An 18,159-nucleotide genomic window follows, 5' to 3' on the forward strand; every position below is an offset into this window, starting at 1 on the left:
TTGCACTTTAAATCCACGTACAACTGAATTAAAGCAATCTTAGCTCATTTGAGGGTAGTGTGATAATACATCACATATGGATAGAACACGTTTGGAAAGTGTAATTTTCATGATTACATTACATTTAACATATAAATTCAAGCTGAAGTAGGGATGGACAACAAGGTCGTATAGAGCAAAGCTGAAGACAACAAGTTACCATAACAATCTGTAAATATGTGCTCTTTATTATGTTTAGACAACTATCACCTAATAGAACACATTTTGGCTACCATATTTTGTACTCCTGAAACATGGTGTTTTCAAGACGAGGTGGCCGAGTGGTTAAGGCGATGGACTGCTAATCCATTGTGCTCTGCACGCGTGGGTTCGAATCCCATTCTCGTCGGTTTATTGTTCCGTCTTTAGTTTTTAGTATGTGGTAGGGCTGGGTTAACCCTATTTTATGAGAAAGTTAAATGACATATCCCATGGTATTTCCGGCAGTACAACGGCTCAGTTTGGAAACACCGCTCAGTTGAGTACTGTGCTTAGGCATTACTGTAAACAGCGCCAGCTGGGTTCTGCTCATGAATCGCAAAATCTTTCCTGAGGCGGAGGGTTGGTAAGTTGAGGGACGTAGATAGTTTGATTCCTTATCCTTAAAGAAAGAGAAGCAGCGCGTGCGGGACGCCAATGTAAGGGTTGTCTTCCTACGGACTCTCAGGACTGGCGCTCCCTGACACCTCCCATGGCCCGGGGCCAATCCTGACCTACTGAATGTATCACGTGTCTGCTGCTGTTGGCGTTGACTTTCCTAGGATCACTTCACAGGCTATACACCCTTATTCTCCAACTCCCCTATAGAACAGAACATCTCACTTCAGAAAGCTTACAGAAACAGGTTTGCACATGGTAGTGTGGCTGAGCGGTCTAAGGCGCTGGATTAAGGCTCCAGTCTCTTTGGAGGTGTGGGTTCGAATCCCACTGCTGCCAGTATTTTTCAACTCACAAACGTATTTTGTCTGCATCAGTGTCTCACTCTCTGCCTTCTGCACCTACGATCCACATAGCGAGAGGTGAGACTATGTAAAGTGGTGACGTATATATATAAGGGTAGCCAGACAGTGGGACCGAGCCTTCTTATTTTAAAAAACCACAACCTCAGGTGACAAGAATTGTATCGGTAAACAAACCAGCTGTCTTGAAGTCTAACTATAGAGGCGACGAGAGGGGTCACTGTGATGCTGAAAGTTCAGTGAGTGTAAACAGTAGAACGCTGTGTGATACGTTTCCTTGCAGTGATGACAGCTCGCCTTTCTAAAGCAGAGAGCAAACATACAATGGGGAAGAAGAATAAAAAAGGAAAGACATATATTATATGCAGACAGTTATTATACTTTGCTTTTCACCTGTAACTCGCTCAACTGTCGGTGAATGCTGCGTTACCCTGCATAGCCAGGTCACCACAGCGGGTGTCCACAGTGTTTGGCCAAGTTACTATAGTTGTGAGCTTGTAGATGTGAGGTAGCGTGGCTGAGCAGGCTAAACTGGCTAGATTTAGGCTCCAGTCTCTCTGGAGCCGTGGGCTTCAATCCCAACACTTTAAGTTTACTTGAACCAAATACTTTTGCAAAAAAGGTTCATGTAATAAATGTTCATTAGGGTCGTGGTTGTGAGTATGACACTAATGGATAAAAGTGGGACTAACAATGCTACAATTCCTGAGACTACCACTGCACTAACAGCCTGGGAGAGGTTTGAGCTGGATACAAGATACTTGCATGAGGGAACTAACTCGAAAGGGGAACTATCCACTGATGTTTTCTATCGCTTGCTGAGTGAGTATGTTGACACAATGGATGCAAAAGATTGTTTTGTGTGTACACAGATTCCTGTTTCGGTACAAGAGGGGGTTACCTCTCATAGACTGTCATTAACATATGGGATACGTTGTAGTCTGTTACTAACAAGATTCTAGAACCAGGAAGAGATTCAATATTTTTACTCAAATCATGATCTTGTGTTTTCTAATGTGCCTATCATAGAGGATGTGAGTGGGGTAGCTAAGTACTATAGCATAAAGTTAGTTAAAGGATTCTTTCAGGCAACATTAACAATTAGTACATCTTATGCACACCACAATAATTTGACATGTTTGCTTACACCTGTAGAGAAAAGCTTTTTAGATCACACGGAAGAGAGAAGAAGGGCATTGAAGGGTAAACTAGAGGAAGGATTACAGCAACGGGCCTTTGCTAGTAGGGACGGTTATAGTGCAATTAGAGAACAAGGGAAGTTAGCTTTAGACGCACTACATGTAGGAAAGCTTTGCATATCCAAGACCAAATCATACTATTACAATGTGTTTGTGGGAATGAGTGAATGTAAGCGTGTGTTTTTGTTTCAGAGTAAATGGACGTTCATGTTAAATGGACAGGATCCAGCAATCCCCGGGATTTATTATATATGTGGACTTAATGCTTATTACCGTCTTCCAAAGGGATAGTATGGGACATGTAATTTGGGGATAGTTTTCCCAAAGATATATCAACTTGACGATTTGAAAAGGTTACCAAAATTGTCTGAATTACATCGTACTAGACATAAGAAAGAGACTGCTGCTGGTGTAGTAGGAGACATATTTGGGACGATAATTTCTTCAGTGGGAGTTATTGTGAACTCCATAAAGATTCAAAAGTTGTCTACTATTGAGGATAACATGCTGACAAACTTTTCAGGGGCTATACTCCTGGTGGATACTGAACTTGCTGCGGAGGGGGCTATGACTCTTCAAAACAGGCTTGCTTTAGACATTCTTTTAGTGAAAAATGGCAGAGTTTGTAGATTGCTCAATGGGTGTAATTGTTGCGCTTACATACCAGATAATAGTAATGAGATTAGAAGTATGCTTACTAACTTGACTAGGGATAGTACGGACTTGAAGGATTTGAAAGAACCAGGTGTTTGGAAAAAGGTTGGGAAAGGATTTGCTTCAGTGGGAAATTGGATTAGTAACATTTGGCATGGGATATTGTCTAAAATAATACAGGGGATATTGATTGTTATAGATTGCTTATTTGGATCATGGGTGGCATGTAAAATTAGTAAAAGAATAAAATTGAAGATGGCGAAAAATAATAGGAGGAGGGAAGAAAAACAAAGGGAAAAATTATTCAGGGCAAGATCAAAGGGGAAACCAAGAAGGGAAGAGATTGATATGAGGGAATTTTAGTATGTAAAATTAGTAGGGAAGATTTGTGTGATGACAAGAGTCATCAGAGGAGGGATTGCTGGAGTGTGTCTTTTAAAATTAATATTAACATGAAAAGCTTACAATATATTGTGTAATGAAGCTGCATAAAAAATGTGTTAACGTAGAAATAATGCACACGTTTGAAATGTGCCCACGGGGAGTGGCTACCAATGTATACGAAGACTAATGAAAGTTATTAATGCTGAATTAATTATGTACTAATGTTTTTAATTTGTATTAACATATCAAAATTGGAGTTATGTATTAGGAGTTTGTTCATTAAGCAGTAGGCCTTAGTTTAGCGAAGGTCTGTGCCTAGCTGCCTGGTCTCATATTGAACTGTCTTTTTCTAACGTGCAATGTGCTATTTTCCTGAAGGACATGAAACTGTACTTTCCCAGAAGCTAGAGATGTGTGTAGCTGTAGTAAATTCTTTCTCATGGGACCCTACTTGCTCAAGGAGACATTCTTGCTGAATGCAACAGGGTAATTTGTAACAGGTGCAAGGCTGCCTGGAGTAGGAGAAAACAATGGAACTACTGACTGTGAGCGTAAAATGTAACTTTTCTTACCTGACATTCCAACCTATGAAAACGTGAATAACATGGGCCAATCAACGACATGAGAACTGTGGTTTGTGTAAAACTCTGGTGAAGATTATTGGACAGAGATGGCGATGCACCAATGATTATCCATTGAGGAATTAGGAGTAAATTAGACAGTTTTGATTTAACCACATGACCCGAGGAGAAATCAGGCATTTATTGGACATTCCACTCCAAGCCATTCTTTGCCATTCTACTGAGCCATTTAGGCCATTTCGTTTGAGACTTTGCCGTTTGTTCGCCCTGTTACTCTAAACCACCCTTTACTTATTCCTTACCTGATACTTACTTCTCCTCTATATGAGGGAAGTTCTTGTTCCTTAGCTATGCCATACTGATACTTTGCCATGTCCTTTCTTTGCTGATGATGCAAACGACTGATGTCCCGAGAACGAAGACTGACGCTGTTTGCTGATCCGTTGGATGGGTAACTATCTGATGAAAATTGTAATTGTCTGTTTGCCTTTTCTTTCTAGGTACCAACTGCTCTTTGATAGAGGCCATAGTTAGATGTTTTCCAAATTTGTGTTTGCTAAATAGTTTTGCATGAAGCCCAACATGCTGATGCTAATACGAGGTTATTTAAGGTGTTCACTAAAATCTGACGCAAATAGACAAATGACTGAGTTCTTGCTTTGTTGAACCATGCACTACTGAGACTTTGCTAAGTTGCTTCTTAATAATTATGTGTTAATACTGAGTGAATATTCTTTATGCATTGATTAATTGCGTTTCTAATTGCAAATCTGAAGAGTTACTAATGAGATGAATTGCTGATGAGATTAACAGAAATGAGTTTAGATTGTAACCAGTAGGGAAAAAAATATCCTAACACTTAACTATATTGGTGTGGTTATTCATGACTGAACGATCATGGTGTGTTCACTTTATTGACTCTCATTAAAGGTTATTGATTAGCATGCTGATTATTTATTGCGATTGTTGTTGAGATATTGATCTATTGATTTGCGATGCCAAAAGACATCTCGTACTGGGAAGTCCCCGAACCTGGTCTAAAAGGTTCATCGACCTAGGCGTGTCTCCTTGTAAGTTTACTTATCAAGGCTCTGACGCGCCTTCACTAATAAAAAGTAATCTGATCGCTTGCTGCGGAGTCATCGTCAACAAAAACTACCAAAATATTACTTCAATGTATTGTAATTACGACTGCCTCAGTTTTATGCATTACGTGAGTAGTCGGACAGCAATTTATTTAGCGCAAAAATATTTCTTGGTGATGCAGGTACGTTTTTAAACTGAAGTGTCATAGCTGTAGCGGCAATACTCCCAGTTTAGGTGGTTTTATAAACTAAGTTTTACTTTCTCCTACTTAAAACTTTTTGCAGAACAATGCACATTAAATGGGAAGGCAGTTTTCCTTAATTGTGTACTATTTGCTGCCTAATGTTGACATGTAAGCACACCACCAATAACTGACACCTAGAGACTCGAAAGCGCCATACCAGTACAATATTTGTATGATATTGCACTTTAAATCCACGTACAACTGAATTAAAGCAATCTTAGCTCATTTGAGGGTAGTGTGATAATACATCACATATGGATAGAACACGTTTGGAAAGTGTAATTTTCATGATTACATTACATTTAACATATAAATTCAAGCTGAAGTAGGGATGGACAACAAGGTCGTATAGAGCAAAGCTGAAGACAACAAGTTACCATAACAATCTGTAAATATGTGCTCTTTATTATGTTTAGACAACTATCACCTAATAGAACACATTTTGGCTTCCATATTTTGTACTCCTGAAACATGGCGTTTTCAAGACGAGGTGGCCGAGTGGTTAAGGTGATGGACTGCTAATCCATTGTGCTCTGCACGCGTGGGTTCGAATCCCATACTCGTCGGTTTATTGTTCCGTCTTTAGTTTTTAGTATGTGGTAGGGCTGGGTTAACCCTATTTTATGAGAAAGTTAAATGACATATCCCATGGTATTTCCGGCAGTACAACGGCTCAGTTTGGAAACACCGCTCAGTTGAGTACTGTGCTTAGGCATTACTGTAAACAGCGCCAGCTGGGTTCTGCTCATGAATCACAAAATCTTTCCTGAGGCGGAGGGTTGGTAAGTTGAGGGACGTAGATAGTTTGATTCCTTATCCTTAAAGAAAGAGAAGCAGCGCGTGCGGGACGCCAATGTAAGGGTTGTCTTCCTACGGACTCTCAGGACTGGCGCTCCCTGACACCTCCCTTGGCCCGGGGCCAATCCTGACCTACTGAATGTATCACGTGTCTGCTGCTGTTGGCGTTGACTTTCCTAGGATCACTTCACAGGCTATACACCCTTATTCTCCAACTCCCCTATACAACAGAACATCTCACTTCAGAAAGCTTACAGAAACAGGTTTGCACAGGGTAGTGTGGCCGAGCGGTCTAAGGCGCTGGATTAAGGCTCCAGTCTCTTTGGAGGTGTGGGTTCGAATCCCACTGCTGCCAGTATTTTTCAACTCACAAACGTATTTTGTCTGCATCAGTGTCTCACTCTCTGCCTTCTGCACCTACGATCCACATAGCGAGAGGTGAGACTATGTAAAGTGGTGACGTATATATATAAGGGTAGCCAGACAGTGGGACCGAGCCTTCTTATTTTAAAAAACCACAACCTCAGGTGACAAGAATTGAATCGGTAAACAAACCAGCTGTCTTGAAGTCTAACTATAGAGGCGACGAGAGGGGTCACTGTGATGCTGAAAGTTCAGTGAGTGTAAACAGTAGAACGCTGTGTGATACGTTTCCTTGCAGTGATGACAGCTCGCGTTTCTAAAGCAGAGAGCAAACATACAATGGGGAAGAAGAATAAAAAAGGAAAGACATATATTATATGCAGACAGTTATTATACTTTGCTTTTCACCTGTAACTCGCTCAACTGTTGGTGAATGCTGCGTTACCCTGCATAGCCAGGTCACCACAGCGGGTGTCCACAGTGTTTGGCCAAGTTACTATAGTTGTGAGCTTGTAGATGTGAGGTAGCGTGGCTGAGCAGGCTAAAGTGGCTAGATTTAGGCTCCAGTCTCTCTGGAGCCGTGGGCTTCAATCCCAACACTTTAAGTTTACTTGAACCAAATACTTTTGCAAAAAAGGTTCATGTAATAAATGTTCATTAGGGTCGTGGTTGTGAGTATGACACTAATGGATAAAAGTGGGACTAACAATGCTACAATTCCTGAGACTACCACTGCACTAACAGCCTGGGAGAGGTTTGAGCTGGATACAAGATACTTGCATGAGGGAACTAACTTGAAAGGGGAACTATCCACTGATGTTTTCTATCGCTTGCTGAGTGAGTATGTTGACACAATGGATGCAAAAGATTGTTTTGTGTGTACACAGATTCCTGTTTCGGTACAAGAGGGGGTTACCTCTCATAGACTGTCATTAACATATGGGATACGTTGTAGTCTGTTACTAACAAGATTCTAGAACCAGGAAGAGATTCAATATTTTTACTCAAATCATGATCTTGTGTTTTCTAATGTGCCTATCATAGAGGATGTGAGTGGGGTAGCTAAGTACTATAGCATAAAGTTAGTTAAAGGATTCTTTCAGGCAACATTAACAATTAGTACATCTTATGCACACCACAATAATTTGACATGTTTGCTTACACCTGTAGAGAAAAGCTTTTTAGATCACACGGAAGAGAGAAGAAGGGCATTGAAGGGTAAACTAGAGGAAGGATTACAGCAACGGGCCTTTGCTAGTAGGGACGGTTATAGTGCAATTAGAGAACAAGGGAAGTTAGCTTTAGACGCACTACATGTAGGAAAGCTTTGCATATCCAAGACCAAATCATACTATTATAATGTGTTTGTGGGAATGAGTGAATGTAAGCGTGTGTTTTTGTTTCAGAGTAAATGGACGTTCATGTTAAATGGACAGGATCCAGCAATCCCCGGGATTTATTATATATGTGGACTTAATGCTTATTACCGTCTTCCAAAGGGATAGTATGGGACATGTTATTTGGGGATAGTTTTCCCAAAGATATATCAACTTGACGATTTGAAAAGGTTACCAAAATTGTCTGAATTACATCGTACTAGACATAAGAAAGAGACTGCTGCTGGTGTAGTAGGAGACATATTTGGGACGATAATTTCTTCAGTGGGAGTTATTGTGAACTCCATAAAGATTCAAAAGTTGTCTACTATTGAGGATAACATGCTGACAAACTTTTCAGGGGCTATACTCCTGATGGATACTGAACGTGCTGCGGAGGGGGCTATGACTCTTCAAAACAGGCTTGCTTTAGACATTCTTTTAGTGAAAAATGGCAGAGTTTGTAGATTGCTCAATGGGTGTAATTGTTGCGCTTACATACCAGATAATAGTAATGAGATTAGAAGTATGCTTACTAACTTGACTAGGGATAGTACGGACTTGAAGGATTTGAAAGAACCAGGTGTTTGGAAAAAGGTTGGGAAAGGATTTGCTTCAGTGGGAAATTGGATTAGTAACATTTGGCATGGGATATTGTCTAAAATAATACAGGGGATATTGATTGTTATAGATTGCTTATTTGGATCATGGGTGGCATGTAAAATTAGTAAAAGAATAAAATTGAAGATGGCGAAAAATAATAGGAGGAGGGAAGAAAAACAAAGGGAAAAATTATTCAGGGCAAGATCAAAGGGGAAACCAAGAAGGGAAGAGATTGATATGAGGGAATTTTAGTATGTAAAATTAGTAGGGAAGATTTGTGTGATGACAAGAGTCATCAGAGGAGGGATTGCTGGAGTGTGTCTTTTAAAATTAATATTAACATGAAAAGCTTACAATATATTGTGTAATGAAGCTGCATAAAAAATGTGTTAACGTAGAAATAATGCACACGTTTGAAATGTGCCCACGGGGAGTGGCTACCAATGTATACGAAGACTAATGAAAGTTATTAATGCTGAATTAATTATGTACTAATGTTTTTAATTTGTATTAACATCAAAATTGGAGTTATGTATTAGGAGTTTGTTCATTAAGCAGTAGGCCTTAGTTTAGCGAAGGTCTGTGCCTAGCTGCCTGGTCTCATATTGAACTGTCTTTTTCTATCGTGCAATGTGCTATTTTCCTGAAGGACATGAAACTGTACTTTCCCAGAAGCTAGAGATGTGTGTAGCTGTAGTAAATTCTTTCTCATGGGACCCTACTTGCTCAAGGAGACATTCTTGCTGAATGCAACAGGGTAATATGTAACAGGTGCAAGGCTGCCTGGAGTAGGAGAAAACAATGGAACTACTGACTGTGAGCGTAAAATGTAACTTTTCTTACCTGACATTCCAACCTATGAAAACGTGAATAACATGGGCCAATCAACGACATGAGAACTGTGGTTTGTGTAAAACTCTGGTGAAGATTATTGGACAGAGATGGCGATGCACCAATGATTATCCATTGAGGAATTAGGAGTAAATTAGACAGTTTTGATTTAACCACATGACCCGAGGAGAAATCAGGCATTTATTGGACATTCCACTCCAAGCCATTCTTTGCCATTCTACTGAGCCATTTAGGCCATTTCGTTTGAGACTTTGCCGTTTGTTCGCCCTGTTACTCTAAACCACCCTTTACTTATTCCTTACCTGATACTTACTTCTCCTCTATATGAGGGAAGTTCTTGTTCCTTAGCTATGCCATACTGATACTTTGCCATGTCCTTTCTTTGCTGATGATGCAAACGATTGATGTCCCGAGAACGAAGACTGACGCTGTTTGCTGATACGTTGGATGGGTAACTATCTGATGAAAATTGTAATTGTCTGTTTGCCTTTTCTTTCTAGGTACCAACTGCTCTTTGATAGAGGCCATAGTTAGATGTTTTCCAAATTTGTGTTTGCTAAATAGTTTTGCATGAAGCCCAACATGCTGATGCTAATACGAGGTTATTTAAGGTGTTCACTAAAATCTGACGCAAATAGACAAATGACTGAGTTCTTGCTTTGTTGAACCATGCACTACTGAGACTTTGCTAAGTTGCTTCTTAATAATTATGTGTTAATACTGAGTGAATATTCTCTATGCATTGATTAATTGCGTTTCTAATTGCAAATCTGAAGAGTTACTAATGAGATGAATTGCTGATGAGATTAACAGAAATGACTTTAGATTGTAACCAGTAGGGAAATAAATATCCTAACACTTAACTAAATTGGTGTGGTTATTCATGACTGAAAGATCATGGTGTGTTCACTTTATTGACTCTCATTAAAGGTTATTGATTAGCATGCTGATTAGTTATTGCGATTGTTGTTGAGATATTGATCTATTGATTTGCGATGCCAAAAGACATCTCGTACTGGGAAGTCCCCGAATCTGGTCTAAAAGGTTCATCGACCTAGGCGTGTCTCCTTGTAAGTTTACTTATCAAGGCTCTGACGCGCCTTCACTAATAAAAAGTAATCTGATCGCTTGCTGCGGAGTCATCGTCAACAAAAACTACCAAAATATTACTTCAATGTATTGTAATTACGACTGCCTCAGTTTTATGCATTACGTGAGTAGTCGGACAGCAATTTATTTAGCGCAAAAATATTTCTTGTTGATGCACGTACGTTTTTAAACTGAAGTGTCATAGCTGTAGCGGCAATACTCCCAGGTTAGGTGGTTTTATAAACTAAGTTTTACTTTCTCCTACTTAAAACTTTTTGCAGAACAATGCACATTAAATGGGAAGGCAGTTTTCCTTAATTGTGTACTATTTGCTGCCTAATGTTGACATGTAAGCACACCACCAATAACTGACACCTAGAGACTCGAAAGCGCCATACCAGTACAATATTTGTATGATATTGCACTTTAAATCCACGTACAACTGAATTAAAGCAATCTTAGCTCATTTGAGGGTAGTGTGATAGTACATCACATATGGATAGAACACGTTTGGAAAGTGTAATTTTCATGATTACATTACATTTAACATATAAATTCAAGCTGAAGTAGGGATGGACAACAAGGTCGTATAGAGCAAAGCTGAAGACAACAAGTTACCATAACAATCTGTAAATATGTGCTCTTTATTATGTTTAGACAACTATCACCTAATAGAACACATTTTGGCTACCATATTTTGTACTCCTGAAACATGGTGTTTTGAAGACGAGGTGGCCGAATGGTTAAGGCGATGGACTGCTAATCCATTGTGCTCTGCACGCGTGGGTTCGAATCCCATCCTCGTCGGTTTATTGTTCCGTCTTTAGTTTTTAGTATGTGGTAGGGCTGGGTTAACCCTATTTTATGTGAAAGTTAAATGACATATCCCATGGTATTTCCGGCAGTACAACGGCTCAGTTTGGAAACACCGCTCAGTTGAGTACTGTGCTTAGGCATTACTGTAAACAGCGCCAGCTGGGTTTGCTCATGAATCACAAAATCTTTCCTGAGGCGGAGGGTTGGTAAGTTGAGGGACGTAGATAGTTTGATTCCTTATCCTTAAAGAAAGAGAAGCTGCGCGTGCGGGACGCCAATGTAAGGGTTGTCTTCCTACGGACTCTCAGGACTCGCGCTCACTGACACCTCCCATGGCCCGGGGCCAATCCTGACCTACTGAATTTATCACGTGCCTGCTGCTGTCGGCGTTGACTTTCCTAGGATCACTTCACAGGCTATACACCCTTATTCTCCAAATCCCCTATACAACAGAACATCTCACTTCAGAAAGCTTACAGAAGCAGGTTTGCACAGGGTAGTGTGGCCGAGCGGTCTAAGGCGCTGGATTAAGGCTCCAGTCTCTTTGGAGGCGTGGGTTCGAATCCCACCGCTGCCAGTGTTTTTCAACTCACAAACGTATTTTGTCTGCATCAGTGTCTCACTCTCTGCCTTCTGCACCTACGATCCACATAGCGAGAGGTGAGACTATGTAAAGTGGTGACGTATATATATAAGGGTAGCCAGACAGTGGGACCAAGCCTTCTTATTTTAACAAACCACAACCTAAGGTGACAAGAATTGTATCGGTAAACAAACCAGCTGTCTTGAAGTCTAACTATAGAGGCGACGAGAGGGGTCACTGTGATGCTGAAAGTTCAGTGAGTGTAAACAGTAGAACGCTGTGTGATACGTTTCCTTGCAGTGATGACAGCTCGCGTTTCTAAAGCAGAGAGCAAACATACAACGGGGAAGAAGAATAAATAAGGAAAGACATATATTATATGCAGACAGTTATTATACTTTGCTTTTCACCTGTAACTCGCTCAACTGTCGGTGAATGCTGCGTTACCCTGCATAGCCAGGTCACCACAGCGGGTGTCCACAGTGTTTGGCCAAGTTACTATAGTTGTGAGTTTGTAGATGTGAGGTAGCGTGGCTGAGCAGGCTAAACTGGCTAGATTTAGGCTCCAGTCTCTCTGGAGCCGTGGGCTTGAATCCCAACACTTTAAGTTTACTTGAACCAAATACTTTTGCAAAAAAGGTTCATGTAATAAATATTCATTAGGGTCGTGGTTGTGAGTATGACACTAATGGATAAAAGTGGGACTAACAATGCTACAATTCCTGAGACTACCACTGCACTAACAGCCTGGGAGAGGTTTGAGCTGGATACAAGATACTTGCATGAGGGAACTAACTCGAAAGGGGAACTATCCACTGATGTTTTCTATCGCTTGCTGAGTGAGTATGTTGACACAATGGATGCAAAAGATTGTTTTGTGTGTACACAGATTCCTGTTTCGGTACAAGAGGGGGTTACCTATCATAGACTGTCATTAACATATGGGATACATTGTAGTCTGTTACTAACAAGATTCTATAACCAGGAAGAGATTCAATATTTTTACTCAAATCATGATCTTGTGTTTTCTAATGTGCCTATCATAGAGGATGTGAGTGGGGTAGCTAAGTACTATAGCATAAAGTTAGTTAAAGGATTCTTTCAGGCGACATTAACAATTAGTACATCTTATGCACACCACAATAATTTGACATGTTTGCTTACACCTGTAGAGAAAAGCTTTTTAGATCACACGGAAGAGAGAAGAAGGGCATTGAAGGGTAAACTAGAGAAAGGATTACAGCAACGGGCCTTTGCTAGTAGTGACGGTTATAGTGCAATTAGAGAACAAGGGAAGTTAGCTTTAGACGCACTACATGTAGGAAAGCTTTGCATATCCAAGACCAAATCATACTATGACAATGTGTTTGTGGGAATGAGTGAATGTAAGCGTGTGTTTTTGTTTCAGAGTAAATGGACGTTCATGTTAAATGGACAGGATCCAGCAATCCCCGGGATTTATTATATATGTGGACTTAATGCTTATTACCGTCTTCCAAAGGGATAGTATGGGACATGTTATTTGGGGATAGTTTTCCCAAAGATATATCAACTTGACGATTTGAAAGGGTTACCAAAATTGTCTGAATTACATCGTACTAGACATAAGAAAGAGACTGCTGCTGGTGTAGTAGGAGACATATTTGGGACAATAATTTCTTCAGTGGGAGTTATTATGAACTCCATAAAGATTCAAAAGTTGTCTACTATTGAGGATAACATGCTGACAAACTTTTCAGGGGCTATACTCCTGATGGATACTGAACTTGCTGCGGAGGGGGCTATGACTCTTCAAAACAGGCTTGCTTTAGACATTCTTTTAGTGAAAAATGGCAGAGTTTGTAGATTGCTCAATGGGTGTAATTGTTGCGCTTACATACCAGATAATAGTAATGAGATTAGAAGTATGCTTACTAACTTGACTAGGGATAGTACGGACTTGAAGGATTTGAAAGAACCAGGTGTTTGGAAAAAGGTTGGGAAAGGATTTGCTTCAGTGGGAAATTGGATTAGTAACATTTGGCATGGGATATTGTCTAAAATAATACAGGGGATATTGATTGTTATAGATTGCTTATTTGGATCATGGGTGGAATGTAAAAGTAGTAAAAGAATAAAATTGAATATGGCGAAAAATAATAGGAGGAGGGAAGAAAAACAAAGGGAAAAATTATTCAGGGCAAGATCAAAGGGGAAACCAAGAAGGGAAGAGATTGATATGAGAGAATTTTAGTATGAAAAATTAGTAGGGAAGATTTGTGTGATGACAAGAGTCATCATAGGAGGGATTGCTGGAGTGTGTCTTTTAAAATTAATATTAACATGAAAAGCTTACAATATATTGTGTAATGAAGCTGCATAAAAAATGTGTTAACGTAGAAATAATGCACACGTTTGAAATGTGCCCACGGGGAGTGGCTACCAATGTATACGAAGACTAATGAAAGTTATTAATGCTGAATTAATTATGTACTAATGTTTTTAATTTGTATTAACATATCAAAATTGGAGTTATGTATTAGGAGTTTGTTCATTAAGCAGTAGGCCTTAGTTTAGCGAAGGTCTGTGCCTAGCTGCCTGGTCTCATATTAAACTGTCTTTTTCTAACGTGCAATGTGCTATTTTCCTGAAGGACATGAAACTGTACTTTCCCAGAAGCTAGAGATGTGTGTAGCTGTAGTAAATTCTTTCTCATGGGACCCTACTTGCTCAAGGAGACATTCTTGCTGAATGCAACAGTGTAATTTGTAACAGGTGCAAGGCTGCCTGGAGTAGGAGAAAACAATGGAACTACTGACTGTAGCGTAAAATGTAACTTTTCTTACCTGACATTCCAACCGATGAAAACGTCAATAACATGGGCCAATCAACGACATGAGAACTGTGGTTTGTGTAAAACTCTGGTGAAGATTATTGGACAGAGATGGCGATGCACCAATGATTATCCATTGAGGAATTAGGAGTAAATTAGACAGTTTTGATTTAACCACATGACCCGAGGAGAAATCAGGCATTTATTGGACATTCCACTCCAAGCCATTCTTTGCCATTCTACTGAGCCATTTAGGCCATTTCGTTTGAGACTTTGCCGTTTGTTCGCCCTGTTACTCTAAACCACCCTTTACTTATTCCTTACCTGATACTTACTTCTCCTCTATATGAGGGAAGTTCTTGTTCCTTAGCTATGCCATACTGATACTTTGCCCTGTCCTTTCTTTGCTGATGATGCAAACGACTGATGTCCCGAGGACGAAGACTGACGCTGTTTGCTGATCCGTTGGATGGGTAACTATCTTATGAAAATTGTAATTGTCTCTTTGCCTTTTCTTTCTAGGTACCAACTGCTCTTTGATAGAGGCCATAGTTAGATGTTTTCCAAATTTGTGTTTGCTAAATTGTTTTGCATGAAGCCCAACATGCTGATGCTAATACGAGGTTATTTAAGGTGTTCACTAAAATCTGACGCAAATAGACAAATTACTGAGTTCTTGCTTTGTTGAACCATGCACTACTGAGACTTTGCTAAGTTGCTTCTTAATAATTATGTGTTAATACTGAGTGAATATTCTCTATGCATTGATTAATTGCGTTTCTAATTGCAAATCTGAAGAGTTACTAATGAGATGAATTGCTGATGAGATTAACAGAAATGACTTTAGATTGTAACCAGTAGGGAAATAAATATCCTAACACTTAACTAAATTGGTGTGGTTATTCATGACTGAAAGATCATGGTGTGTTCACTTTATTGACTCTCATTAAAGGTTATTGATTAGCATGCTGATTAGTTATTGCGATTGTTGTTGAGATATTGAGCTATTGATTTGTGATGCCAAAAGACATCTCGTACTGGGACGTCCCCGAACCAAGTCTAAAAGGTTCATCGACCTAGGATGTCTCCTTGTAAGTTTACTTATCAAGGCTCTGACGCGCCTTCACTAATAAAAAGTAATCTGATCACTTGCTGCGGAGTCATCGTCAACAAAAACTACCAAAATATTACTTCAATGTATTGTAATTCCGACTGCCTCAGTTTTATGCATTACGTGAGTAGTCGGACAGCAATTTATTTAGCGCAAAAATATTTCTTGTTGATGCACGTACGTTTTTAAACTGAAGTGTCATAGCTGTAGCGGCAATACTCCCACTTTAGGTGGTTTTATAAACTAAGTTTTACTTTCTCCTACTTAAAACTTTTTGCAGAACAATGCACATTAAATGGGAAGGCAGTTTTCCTTAATTGTGTACTATTTGCTGCCTAATGTTGACATGTAAGCACACCACCAATAACTGACACCTAGAGACTCGAAAGCGCCATACCAGTACAATATTTGTATGATATTGCACTTTAAATCCACGTACAACTGAATTAAAGCAATTTTAGCTCATTTGAGGCTAGTGTGATAGTACATCACATATGGATAGAACACGTTTGGAAAGTGTAATTTTCATGATTACATTACATTTAACATATAAATTCAAGCTGAAGTAGGGATGGACAACAAGGTTGTATAGAGCAAAGCTGAAGACAACAAGTTACCATAACAATCTGTAAATATATGCTCTTTATTATGTTTAGACAACTATCACCTAATAGAACACATTTTGGCTACCATATTTTGTACTCCTGAAACATGTTGTTTTGAAGATGAGTTGGCCGAGTGGTTAAGGCGATGGACTGCTAATCCATTGTGCTCTGCACGCGTGGGTTCGAATCCCATCCTCGTCGGTTTATTGTTCCATCTTTAGTTTTTAGTATGTGGTAGGGCTGGGTTAACCCTATTTTATGTGAAAGTTAAATGACATATCCCATGGTATTTCCGGCAGTACAACGGCTCAGTTTGGAAACACCGCTCAGTTGAGTACTGTGCTTAGGCATTACTGTAAACAGCGCCAGCCGGGTTCTGCTCATGAATCACAAAATCTTTCCTGAGGCGGAGGGTTGGTAAGTTGAGGGACGTAGATAGTTTGATTCCTTATCCTTAAAGAAAGAGAAGCAGCGCGTGCGGGACGCCAATGTAAGGGTTGTCTTCCTATGGACTCTCAGGACTGGCGCTCCCTGACACCTCCCATGGCCCGGGGCCAATCCTGACCTACTGAATGTATCACATGCCTGCAGCTGTTGGCGTTGACTTTCCTAGGATCACTTCACAGGCTATACACCCTTATTCTCCAACTCCCCTATACAACAGAACATCTCACTTCAGAAAGCTTACAGAAACAGGTTTGCACAGGGTAGTGTGGCTGAGCGGTCTAAGGTGCTGGATTAAGGCTCCAGTCTCTTTGGAGGCGTGGGTTCGATTCCCACTGCTGCCAGTATATTTCAACTCACAAACGTATTTTGTCTGCATCAGTGTCTCACTCTCTGCCTTCTGCACCTACGATCCACATAGCGAGAGGTGAGACTATGTAAAGTGGTGACGTATATATATAAGGGTAGCCAGACAGTGGGACCGAGCCTTCTTATTTTAAAAAAACACAACCTAAGGTGACAAGAATTGTATCGGTAAACAAACCAGCTGTCTTGAAGTCTAACTATAGAGGCGATGAGAGGGGTCACTGTGATGCTGAAAGTTCAGTGAGTGTAAACAATACAACACTGTGTGATACGTTTCCTTGCAGTGATGACAGCTCGCGTTTCTAAAGCAGAGAGCAAACATACAATGGGGAAGAAGAATAAATAAGGAAAGACATATATTATATGCAGACAGTTATTATACTTTGCTTTTCACCTGTAACTCGCTCAACTGTCGGTGAATGCTGCGTTACCCTGCATAGCCAGGTCACCACAGCGGGTGTCCACAGTGTTTGGCCAAGTTACTATAGTTGTGAGCTTGTCGATGTGAGGTAGCGTGGCTGAGCAGGCTAAACTGGCTACATTTAGGCTCCAGTCACTCTGGAGCCGTGGGCTTGAATCCCAACACTTTAAGTTTACTTGAACCAAATACTTTTGCAAAAAAGGTTCATGTAATAAATATTCATTAGGGTCGTGGTTGTGAGTATGACACTAATGGATAAAAGTGGGACTAACAATGCTACAATTCCTGAGACTACCACTGGACTAACAGCCTGGGAGAGGTTTGAGCTGGATACAAGATACTTGCATGAGGGAACTAACTCGAAAGGGGAACTATCCACTGATGTTTTCTATCGCTTGCTGAGCAAGTATGTTGACACAATGGATGCAAAAGATTGTTTTGTGTGTACACAGATTCCTGTTTCGGTACAAGAGGGGGTTACCTATCATAGACTGTCATTAACATATGGGATACGTTGTAGTCTGTTACTAACAAGATTCTATAACCAGGAAGAGATTCAATATTTTTACTCAAATCATGATCTTGTGTTTTCTAATGTGCCTATCATAGAGGATGTGAGTGGGGTAGCTAAGTACTATAGCATAAAGTTAGTTAAAGGATTCTTTCAGGCGACATTAACAATTAGTACATCTTATGCACACCACAATAATTTGACATGTTTGCTTACACCTGTAGAGAAAAGCTTTTTAGATCACACGGAAGAGAGAAGAAGGG

The 18,159-nt window shown here is 40.1% G+C and overlaps 8 non-coding genes across 8 annotated transcripts; all 8 read left to right on the forward strand.

Moving 5' to 3' along the window:
- Positions 1–306: 306 nt before the first annotated feature.
- Positions 307–388, forward strand: TRNAS-GCU (transfer RNA serine (anticodon GCU)). Its single transcript has one exon. It is a non-coding gene; the product is annotated as a tRNA-Ser (tRNA).
- Positions 389–893: 505 nt separating this feature from the next.
- TRNAL-AAG (transfer RNA leucine (anticodon AAG)) lies at positions 894–975 on the forward strand. The gene has a single exon. It is a non-coding gene; the product is annotated as a tRNA-Leu (tRNA).
- Positions 976–5,630: 4,655 nt separating this feature from the next.
- Positions 5,631–5,712, forward strand: TRNAS-GCU (transfer RNA serine (anticodon GCU)). The gene has a single exon. It is a non-coding gene; the product is annotated as a tRNA-Ser (tRNA).
- A 505-nt stretch (positions 5,713–6,217) lies between these two features.
- On the forward strand, positions 6,218–6,299 carry TRNAL-AAG (transfer RNA leucine (anticodon AAG)). The gene has a single exon. It is a non-coding gene; the product is annotated as a tRNA-Leu (tRNA).
- A 4,653-nt stretch (positions 6,300–10,952) lies between these two features.
- On the forward strand, positions 10,953–11,034 carry TRNAS-GCU (transfer RNA serine (anticodon GCU)). Its single transcript has one exon. It is a non-coding gene; the product is annotated as a tRNA-Ser (tRNA).
- Positions 11,035–11,538: 504 nt separating this feature from the next.
- Positions 11,539–11,620, forward strand: TRNAL-AAG (transfer RNA leucine (anticodon AAG)). Its single transcript has one exon. It is a non-coding gene; the product is annotated as a tRNA-Leu (tRNA).
- Positions 11,621–16,273: 4,653 nt separating this feature from the next.
- On the forward strand, positions 16,274–16,355 carry TRNAS-GCU (transfer RNA serine (anticodon GCU)). Its single transcript has one exon. It is a non-coding gene; the product is annotated as a tRNA-Ser (tRNA).
- Positions 16,356–16,860: 505 nt separating this feature from the next.
- On the forward strand, positions 16,861–16,942 carry TRNAL-AAG (transfer RNA leucine (anticodon AAG)). Its single transcript has one exon. It is a non-coding gene; the product is annotated as a tRNA-Leu (tRNA).
- The last annotated feature ends 1,217 nt before the right edge of the window (positions 16,943–18,159 follow it).

Source organism: Pleurodeles waltl, chromosome 12, assembly GCF_031143425.1.
Source record: "Pleurodeles waltl isolate 20211129_DDA chromosome 12, aPleWal1.hap1.20221129, whole genome shotgun sequence".
In the NCBI taxonomy this organism is placed as follows: domain Eukaryota; kingdom Metazoa; phylum Chordata; class Amphibia; order Caudata; family Salamandridae; genus Pleurodeles; species Pleurodeles waltl.